This window comes from Aptenodytes patagonicus, chromosome 5, assembly GCF_965638725.1.
Source record: "Aptenodytes patagonicus chromosome 5, bAptPat1.pri.cur, whole genome shotgun sequence".
Lineage (NCBI taxonomy): Eukaryota > Metazoa > Chordata > Aves > Sphenisciformes > Spheniscidae > Aptenodytes > Aptenodytes patagonicus.
In genome coordinates this window covers 51,279,907-51,290,692 of record NC_134953.1, presented here as the reverse complement: position 1 = coordinate 51,290,692, position 10,786 = coordinate 51,279,907, and positions in this window count along the sequence as shown.

Here is a 10,786-nt window from a genome sequence, read left to right as displayed (position 1 = left end):
GCTTTGCTCTGGCTCTCCCTGCCATCCTATAGTGGCTCCATGTAGATGTACCTGCAGCTCGACATTTCCTGGTACTGCAGCATTCACCTCCCTTATTTCAATTTGCAACTTACATTGCCCCTCCTTAAAAGCTTTCTGGTGGTCCCAGTATGCCCTTCATAAGGGAACCAATCTGAGATGTCAGTGAAGCATCACCTTGCCATCATCAACTGTAGGAAAGGAGCTGTTTTCTGTTTTGGTTGGGTTTTTTATGTTTGTTTGTGGTTGTTTTGTTTGTTTGTTGTTGTTTTTTTAATTTCCCTTCCTCATCTTTCATTCCCTTCCACTATGAGCATATCTTTTTGCTTACTCTGTTCCTTGTATGTTTAAATGTACTGCTTGTTCCAAAAGTAATGGAGGATTTCTGGCATTGGAGAAGTGAAACCTTTCCCTTAGTCATCACTAGAAGCAGTTTTCGGTACCAGCCCCCACTGGAATTTGCTAGCAAAGTAGAATGAAACAGGTAGCAGGGAACAGGAGATAAGTGAAGATGAGGGAAGAGGTATGAAACTCTCTACCACGCAGGCTGTAGGAACACAGGGCAACCGTGGGGTAGGAGAAAGCTCAGTTTTGCTGAGTTAAGAATAGAAGCAGGTGGAGTTGAGGGAACAAAAGGACACAGTCTAGTGGGTCCAAGGTTTTTTTCTGGAAGGCTGACATGTGAGCATTGAGCATTGTAGCTTATGGTTAAGGTTTTCCTGGTATCACCTCAATTGTCCCTTGCTGTAAATGAAGTTTGGTCTTCTTCTGTAACACTTGTCATTACTTACCCCACAGGTCACGATTTCCCAGCTTCTTCTCGTTTTTGGCTTTTGAAATGCAACATGCAAAGCTAGATACATTCTGCCAGCCTAGACTTCACCAAGCAACACAGTAGTCCTATCTCTCCCCCTACCCCATAACTTGCACCTGACACTCCTATTAATACTTCCAGGAATAAGATTTCTTTTTAAAGGAGCATCACTAACTCCCTTAGCTGCAATTCATTATGAACCCAAATCCTTTCCTGCAGTACTGCTGGCCTAGGCAGTTGTTTCTCATTTTTTTAATCAGATGTTTCCTCCTTAAAGGTGATGTTTGTCATGAATTTCATCTTATTGATTTCAAACCATTCTTTCAATTTGTCTAGATCATTTTGAACTCAAAGCCTGCTCTACAGACTGCTTGTAAACTCACCCTCAATGGCATCCTCCTCAGGCATTGTAAGATATCCTTTCCTGTACGAGCCAGGGTATTCATGGAGAACTGTACCACCCAGTGTAGAGAGCTTGCAGGACTAGAAAAATCACTCTCACAGTAAGCCAAGGTCAATTGTTCTTTGAGAAAGGTTCTTCCAATCAGTGTGATCCCACTTTCTAAGCAAATTCAGTCCGTGCTGCTTTTTACAGTGGTGTCCTCAAGGATACCACCACCAACTGCAGTCAACAGGCATTGCACCAACTACCCCATCACCCACCCAGCAGCTATCCAGCCCAGAAGGAAGATTCCCCTTGGATGATCCACACTCAAAGGAAACAAACTCAGAGTGCTTTCTTACCCCATGCAAGTCATTGTAGCTTAATCCTTTCCCACCTGGCAGTTCAAAGCCTCCAAAACCCACTCTGAATCCCAATGGCATAGACCTTTCCACACCCAAAGCACCACATACCAACCAGACTAAACTCTGCTTTTTTTATTTCAATAACCATCTGATGGCAGTGCGAGAGTGCCAACACAGCAAACACTGACCAGCTGACACATCTCTACTGATACAGGGCAGGACAGCTCAGACAGAGCTAACACGTGCTCTGCAATATGTTCACTGCTGTTTTAAAACAGGAGATTACACCAATGTCCCATTCAGAAGATGCGAGACTGTGTTGGCACATGGTCACAATGTGTTGTTACATGATAATTTTCCCCTCAGCCCAAATATCACTAGCTAGCGTTCTAGCCAGCCACTGCAAGGTAATCCCAGGAAGAAAGAAAATCCAAAATTCTTTCACTATTAAGCCTGTGTACAAAGACAATTTTTTTTTTCCTGGCATTTCAGCTTTTTGCCTGGCTGCAAGGAGACAAGGGTTTAAGAGGAATACATAAAAAATGCCTTCTTAACACTAGCTGCAAATTCACCTGTCTCCTCAATGCAGATACATTTTCCTTCAAAAGTTTGCATCCTTTGACATCTTTGCAGTCCCTCCATGTTCCTGCTGCTGTTTCTCAGCAATAGATAAGAAAACTTCAAAACCTTGCTCTGCACTAGCAATAATGAGATTCAAAAGAAAAGATTTTTTCCAATCTTTCTACATAAAAAAAGGCCTGAATCAGAGCCCAGCAGTGCACAAATATTACTCATGTCATTGACACTAAGAAAAGGGGAGCTGTGAATAAAAAATGTTAAAAATGAACACAAGGAGCATTGTTTGCATATCAGAAAAATTAATCTACATAGAGAAGTGTAAGAGCCTGCAATTCAGAAAGCAAAGAATTAGGACAGCCCAGCTGAGAATAATTTTCTAGCCAGTTAATTTAATTGCATAAATCATTCCTTTGTTAGCAATAAAGAGATATAATTAAAATGAGATTGCTTCTCATTTCTATTCTCTGGAAACTAAAGGAATTGATTTTGGAGAAAGCATTCTTCCAAATACCAGATCGGCAAATTACATTTACCTTTTTAGAAAGGCTAAATTATTTTGCGCTAATATCATGGAGGGTTTAATTAATTATAGATCTGCCATATGATCTTAAAGAAATAATTTACTTAATGCCCACAGAACAGAAGTTTGTAAGTGCGTGTATCCCTCTGATAGATGGTGTGCAGATTTTTACAAACAGGTCAGAAGTTGAACAGGTGGCTGTCAGGAGAAATATGAAGAAATATTACAAATTATTAAAGATGGGGGATGGTTTGTTAAGAAATATTAAAGTACTGCTTCCTATTTATCGGCACATACCTGGATTACTGTTTTGAACCCCTCTGAACTGATTTTCTTCTAAATATTGTAATGATGGTTGTTTGCTATCCACAAGTCTTCAGGGCTCAATAAGCATTAACAGGTTAATAACAGAACAACAATCAGCAAAAAAATGTGAAGCCCACCTATTAAAACAGAATATTGCTTTTGCTGAATATTGCAAGGGTTGGCCACAGTCAGGCACTTAACAATGCTGTAACACAATACATCTAAATACAGAAGTCCTATGGCCATGCCTCTGTCATACCGTACATCATATTTTGTAGGCTCTACTTTCCCCTCAAAGAATCACAGACCTAGGGAGACCACACAGGGTATTGAATTCCCTATTCCACACTTATGGCCAGCCAGGCAACAGGTCTCAAACAGAAGAGACCAAAAATAGCTTATGCTACATGCATACCACACACCACAGCACTTCGCCCAAAGTCTTCAGTCTAAGACCTGCAGTAAAAACAAAGGCCATAACATGAGACAAAGCAGCACCAACACTCCAGCTTTCATCAAAACAAATACAGAAAAGATAAGTAGAAGCGTTCCTAGAGATGGATAAGAGCCTTCCCAAATCTTCATACACCCGCAGCTCATGTGCCCTGCTAGAAAGGGGTAAAACAGTGTCTGTCATTGTCATCTGATGGGAACTCTGAAATTTAGTGATCCATTTAGCACTGAGTTTGCAAGCAGGATGCACCAGCTGATCACCCAAAATAACGTCACACTAATGGGGAAATACCAAAGGTCTATACTAACACCCTGTCTGTATCATGCCCAATTCCTGTGGCTTCTGGGGAAGAAGAAAACCTTAGAAGCTTAGTTAATGGATAAAGTTGGCAGGGTGGAAAGGGACATTTTTCTATATGCAAGAGATGACCAGGAGAAATCCTCCATCACAGAACTCATGGCATGAACAGCAACACAAGTTCCTTCTAAACATCTCGTCGCCAGACTGAGTTTCCTTCTAGAGGAGTCTCCTCTTCAGCTGTAAAATTCATTCCATGGTCTTATCCAAGTGCCTTCACTAGGCAGATTGCAAGCTAGTTTCCAAATTTCATTCCTTTGAAGGTTAAGAACTCTTCTACCCCAAATGCAGTTATAAAGGGGTGTGTGTGTGTATATATATTAAAAAATATACATAGAGCATCATTTGGGGAACCTGTCTTCTCTCACCATGCTCTCGTAACTAGTTACCACGCAGGAGACCTCAGATACAATGGTGAGATGGTGGGGAGGAAAAAAAGAAAAGACAACCAAACTTTTAATCTTCTATTAACAGCCAAACAGGCTAAAAAGCAGAAGGAATGCAAGGAAGAGCTAAATGACCTGAACAGTTAAATCAGCTGCACTTGGCTTCTGCTGAAGCAGCTCCAGGCACTCTCCGGGGCCAGGCAAGCATCACAGTCTCATAAATACTTTGAGTGAGTTACAAACACCACGCTGTCAGAGAGGTGCAAGTCAGGCAGAGGTCTTTCATATCAACTCTGGGCTTCTCTCTACAAGAAGAGAACAACAGACACTCCTTTCTACATTTCTGAGACCACTAGTAATTTCACGGACTTTTGTCTTGCTGCCCACTCTCTCAATTGTCCTTTTTAATCTGGTAAAAACTGCCACCCTTCCACCTCCCTCCACAAGAGGCTTCCCCTGCCATCAAGGATTCCCAAATCTGATGCGCTTCAAACAAAGGACAGACTGCTAGGTACAAATTTAAGTCAGGCTACTTTGATGAACTCTCCAAACATCCACAGCAAGTTTTCTACAGATCTCAGACAGGTACTAAGCTGCATCATTTCCAAGAAGGACACATCCTTATGCAGTAAACTCTGCACGCTATGGAATATCTCAGCAATGTACCTGCCTGGCAACTCTGTTCTCAGTACCAGCTTAGCCCATCCTCTCTGGGATCTGCAGGAAACAGAAGCTTCCCAGGATCAGCGCAGACAGTAAGTCATTCCTACACACAGCCCATCACACACGCACTGCCTCTGCCTCATAAGCTCTTCCTTTTCTATGTGCTTTGGAACAGGGGGAACAGAACAGGAACTGCCTCGTCCCAGGTACATCATTCCCCGTGCAGACCACCATTGCATATTGACAGTACACTCATCACTAGAGAGGATGCTGTGAGGATGGCAGGTAAGCTGAGAAAGTAGAGGGCTTTGCATGGAAGAGTTAAATAGCAGATAGATTAGATCTCATCACTTGATATTTCCAGGAAAGTATTGCGTTGCTACGGAAACTGCAACATAACCTGGGTTTTCCCCTCCTTTTGTTTGTTCATTTTCTACAAACACTGGCCTCTCCTAGTCCCCTCCAGTGGGGCTTGCAGCTCACAAACCAATTTTTTTTTTTTCCCTAATGGCCAATTCTCTTTGCGAGTATATTTTTCAGTACATTGCCTTTCACAATATCACTGCCGCAACCTCCAAACTCTTCTTTTGCAAGTACCACCATATAATTTGGTACCCATTAGGAAACTCAGCTCCTAGGCATGTTGCTCTCTTTCTGCTTGGGGGAAAAAGGGAGAAAAGCCTTGAGGTAATAGAACTGAGCCTTCTTGGCCTTCATTCAGGGAGAAACCTCATCTACAACTTCCCTTCTCCCAGAGTCAGCAACGTGCACCTCTAGTGATTGTGTTTCAGTGCTTGTAAGGACCTGTCTCACTCTAGTCATTGCAGGTATTTACTCCCAAATTGCAACAGCTCTGCCTGTGAACTTTCCACGTAGAAAGTGAGATCAAACCCAAAAAGCAACCTAAAACCCCTAGAAATGGACTTTGTATTTGCAGTAGGGTCAGCCAGCCACATCAAAGCAAGGAACATAGCAAGAAACAAAGCAAGGTCCTGTGGATTCTTCCGTGTTAGATAGCCCAGGCCTCATCAGTGACTTAACACATACAACTTGAGGATGCCAGATGAGAATTTAGCAGTACTACTACAAACTGGCAAAGAATCACGTACAGGCAGTGACACTGGCAACACCCTGGAAAGGTCATTTCACCCTACCTGTCACACTGTCTTTTAGATTGTCAGCACTGTAGGGCAAAGACTATCAGTGACTGTTATACAATACATAGCACACCAAGAGCCAAACCTGATTCTGGCCCCTCAGTACTACAAAAACAAAAGTGACACAAGGTGATAAAGAACGAGAGGAACAAACCCGACCCAATCCCCATCAAGTCATGCACACACAAAAAATAAAAGCTTGGTCTCTACCTTACAAGACATCAGTGCAGTTTTTAAGAACTGCTACTGGGTTTTGCCACTCTGGAGTCACCCTACTGTTATCAAGCAATAGGCTGCAGAACAGCAAGAGAGCACCCAAACCTTTTGGGGTTGAAGAAACAGAAGTATATTGCAGCAGTACTGATACATACCTACCATTTATTTTCTTACATCCACTGGCATCAAGAAAGTCCACCATAATCAATATTCTGCAAGCATTTTCATAGAAGTGTTAGCACTAAAAATACCACATTTAGAAGGTCTCAAGAAACAGAGCGTTCCCTTTTTAGCTTTGGAAAATGAGGCATTTTGAGCTGAATATCCAAATTCTCTTTGCCTGCAAAGTTTTCCTTGTTTTTATTCCCAGGTATCTCTAGCCATTTATTTTACTCTACTGCAGTAAGAAGGATTACCCTTAACAAGTCTGATGGAAATGTCAAGAGAGTCTTTCCAAAAGGAAAATGTCCCTCCAGATACAAGACTTCAATGCACTGGAGCATTTATCTGCCAGATTCCACTTGTTTGTTCTGCACCTCACCACCTCATAATTTACACACACATACACACACACACACTTCACCTCAACATCAAAACACAGATCCATGTATATGAGCCTTTCACTCTCACTCCTGGAGTAATCACCTGCACAAACTACAGGGACATGACTACCAAGTGCAGGCTCTATTATCTCCTTTCTCCAGACTAGCTCTTACTTCAGCAGCATAAAGTGTCATATCCTTAGATGGAAACATCTGTCAGTAAGCTTTGGAGACTCAGCGCCAGCTAAAGGTGGCTTCAGTGCCTGAGCAAGCTTTACTGAAGGTAAAAGGGCACTTCAAAGCTGAATTATTATTACTGTATAATGCAACATGATTTCATGGGTACTGGCGACCTCAAACACACCCTTCATATCCTCCAGTCAGAAGACAACACCAAGAAGGACACAGTGGCTTTTTGCAATTGCTCGGATGGTCCTCACGCAAAACTGACCTTCAGCTGTCTGAATTCTTTATATAAAAAAAGTTTTAATTTTTAGTTTACTTGGTCCTGGCTAGTCCTAGAATATATGAGTGTCAAGCTGCAGAGTTCTTATTCCAGGGCCAGAGATTCAGCAAGTTTCCTTTGGCTTCCTCAGCAAAGCTGTGGCAGAAACAAAACATGAATTCACCACCACTATCTGTGCCAACAGCCCCACCAAGTGGCCAAAAACACCTACATCTCCTCTTCCAGCCCATCCTACAACCAAAGCAGAAACGTCTCACGAAGAACTGTTGAAAAATACAAAAGTTGCTCACCTAACCCAGCCCTACTCACTTTGCCCAAAGTCTAACAGAAAGAGGGCTTCTGAGAAAGAGTTCTGAAGATCTTCTTTCCAGCAAGACTGTGGAGTAAAGGCAAAACGGGAGTGAAAAAGAGACTGCCTTCCTTCCTTCACAAGGAAAGGAGCAGCAAGACACACAAGCAGGGGAAGGGGTATCACAGCCTTTTAAAGTTTTGTTCATGTTCACATATTGTGCCAAGCCATAATCTAAGTTGCCCACTTATTGCCCATCTTAGCCATTACTACTTTTACTACTTGCAAAGATACCAAAGTTTGTTCCAATTTTTTTTGAAGAATTTAAACCAAGCCCTGTCTTCCCTCTGAAACAGATGCTCGTGGGGAGGAGACGCTTACCTTCCTTTTTAATAGTTTATGGCGCAGGATCTGTGCGAAGGAAGGATACTCACAAATAACAGGAAGTTCAAGCTGTGCTGTCCATACATATATTCTGGATGTTCATATGTCTGAGCTTGTAAGAGGAGGTCTTTTCATCTCTGTAATGTGAGTACAGCACTCTCCCAGCAGTACAGCAGCTGCATACGACAACTCTGCCGATAAGCTCCATGCCCTCTCCTTACCCACTTCCCCCCATACACACTTTTTTAAAAATTCTAATCTAAAACTGTTCAGATCTGAGGAAGGAGGTTTGGGGACAGGCTATGGAGAAGCTGATGGATGATCCAGCTTAAAGTTCCTGCTCCTGGAAAGTGACCTTCTCAGTGGTAACTTATATTCACACTGACCTTCTAGGTGATCTAAGCTACTGCCTGATCTATGCAGGGTCCCTAAAGAAAAGCTCTAGTAAGACCCAGACCATGCTAAATCAGAGCACAAAGCAAGTGCCTGGGCTCTGCTCTAGATCAGTCTGAATTGGCATCAAAGTCACCTGGTTACTCAAGCATATAAGCAGAGGTATAGAGCCAAGTTTACAAGATGTTTATACAAAGATGGAATAGACATTAGATCTTCCGCATAGGTTAGCATGCTCAGATCAGGGCTACATCCTGCCCTGGTTTCCCAAAGATCACCAGAAGCAGTACACATATGGCCTTCCACATATGGAAGACACTCACATGTGGCCCAACAAAAGGATTATGAACAAGTCACATACTAAACAAGCCCATCTTAGCGTAAAAGATCTGACAATTGTTAGCATCAGAGGGGAAGTGGCTACTGCTTAAAAGGACATTCTGGATCATTACATAGCTACAATAGTTTACTATACAGAAGGAATAGGCAGCATATAATCTACATATGACTAAGGGAGCTTAAGTTTCTTCTGAAGAGAAAAGGCCTGGCATCTTCAGGTTGACCCTATGAGTAGCCCAAGCAAAAGATAAGCATTTGTAACTGGATCTAGATGACACCTAAACAAAGAAAAGGTCTTGCAGATACTAGATTAGCTACAGAAATTCAGAACCAGGACTTGTCAGTATGCACTAGATGTTTAGAATACAGATACAGTGTAAAGCCACATTAATAGCATTAATGAATTACTGGGCCTTGTATGTTACTGATGCTGCTTTGCATCATCCAAATACTCTCGTTGATCTACCCAAGAACAGGTGCTAGCACCACAGCAGGATGAAGTCTAAGGTCAAAAGTGGAAGTACAGCCAGTGGTAAGCATGAAGGCTGATATGGAGGTTTCCCAGACGGAGCAAATAACCGAGATCAACTCACGAGACCACTGGAAAGATTCCTGCTTCCCTTTGAGCTTTTAGCTTAAAAATCTAGCAGACACAGCTATAAGAAAAATGAAGCATTTTTCAATTCAGCAATACACAAGATAAGCAATGTGTGTGTTGGGGAATGCGCTAATATTAGCGTTTTCTTTTTTTCAAGAAAAGTTTGTAGGGAGCAACAGGCTTTTATGGCCAAAGGAAAACAAGGTATTTTTTCCTCATGTTAAGAGTTGTGCTAGAAGGAAGAAGTGGGGAGAGAAGTATAGCAACAGTAAAATAAAACAAGCAGCATCAATACCATAAGAGAATTAGGGACTTTGCTGAAACAGCTACAACAAGCTATTCCTGCCCAGGTGGGCAACCAAAATTCCTTGATGCCATATGCACTCAAAGGGGAGACACCATACATAGATTACTAGACTAACACATTCATATGGAACACTCATCTCAGTAGAAATTACATGTTTGCTTACAGGATTGGGAGCTAAGAATATTTTTCATATTACACTTTAAACCTAATATCTAGCTGCAAATATACTCATGCATGCAGTCTGTATTTCTCTACTGCTAAAGATTTTACCCCAAAATAATCCATGTGTTGGATATAAGATGTAGTCATGATCACCACTGCTATCAACGTACGCTTTTTGTGGGTTTTGTTTGTTTTAAAAAACTCCTCAAAAATATCATTTGACCCAGATACTACAGGCAGTATACACACAGCTAGGCTAGAAACCAGATCAGGGTATTGCACTCAGCCTTAAAGAGCAAAAAGACCCCACAGTACAACCAACCAACAGTTGCACTAGCAAGCTGAAGGGGCAGCACAGAAAAGACAAGACTGGAATTCTCTAAGGCAATACCAAAGCTAAACTGAAACACACACATTAGATCAGAGCCCTCCTCAACACCATCTTGGAATGCTTTTCCCCTAGTCCTAAGAAAGCTCTCATTAACCACATAAGCAAATATTGGTGGGAAACTAACAAGAGCTATCAAGGAATCTGAGATTCATGTACATTCAATATAAAAGTGAGATACTAATACTGGGAGGATCACTTATGCCTGTCTAAGGGAAGAACATACAGAGCTGAGCATAACCTTTTCAAAAGTCTGTAACAAGGCTGCTATTTTCAAGGACCAGCTCCTTCATTGCTTACAGAATATTGTTAGCAGCTAAACACATTTGAAACAAGCAAGACCAGAAAGCCTTGCAGCCCAAGCAGTACAATGCAAATTTGCTACAAGCTTTGTGTAGTATATGAAATACTTAAGTACATGCAAAAAAAAGAAATCAAACACATTTAAACAGTGTTACGCCAAGCTGTATAGCATCTACTGACATTCAGTTATTTTCACAGGTAGGCCACAGGGAAGGCTGTGAAGGTGTCATTCCACTAAGTCTAGCCTGGCTATTCTCTTGTATCAGCTTCATGATAGATGTCCATCTGTATTTCCCTTATTCCACACCAATGTCTCAAAATAAAGGAGTTCTGCAGATTTCTTTGATTCAGGCCTTCGCAAAGGGCTCTAGGCATTTAGACAGAAGTACTAACAAAAA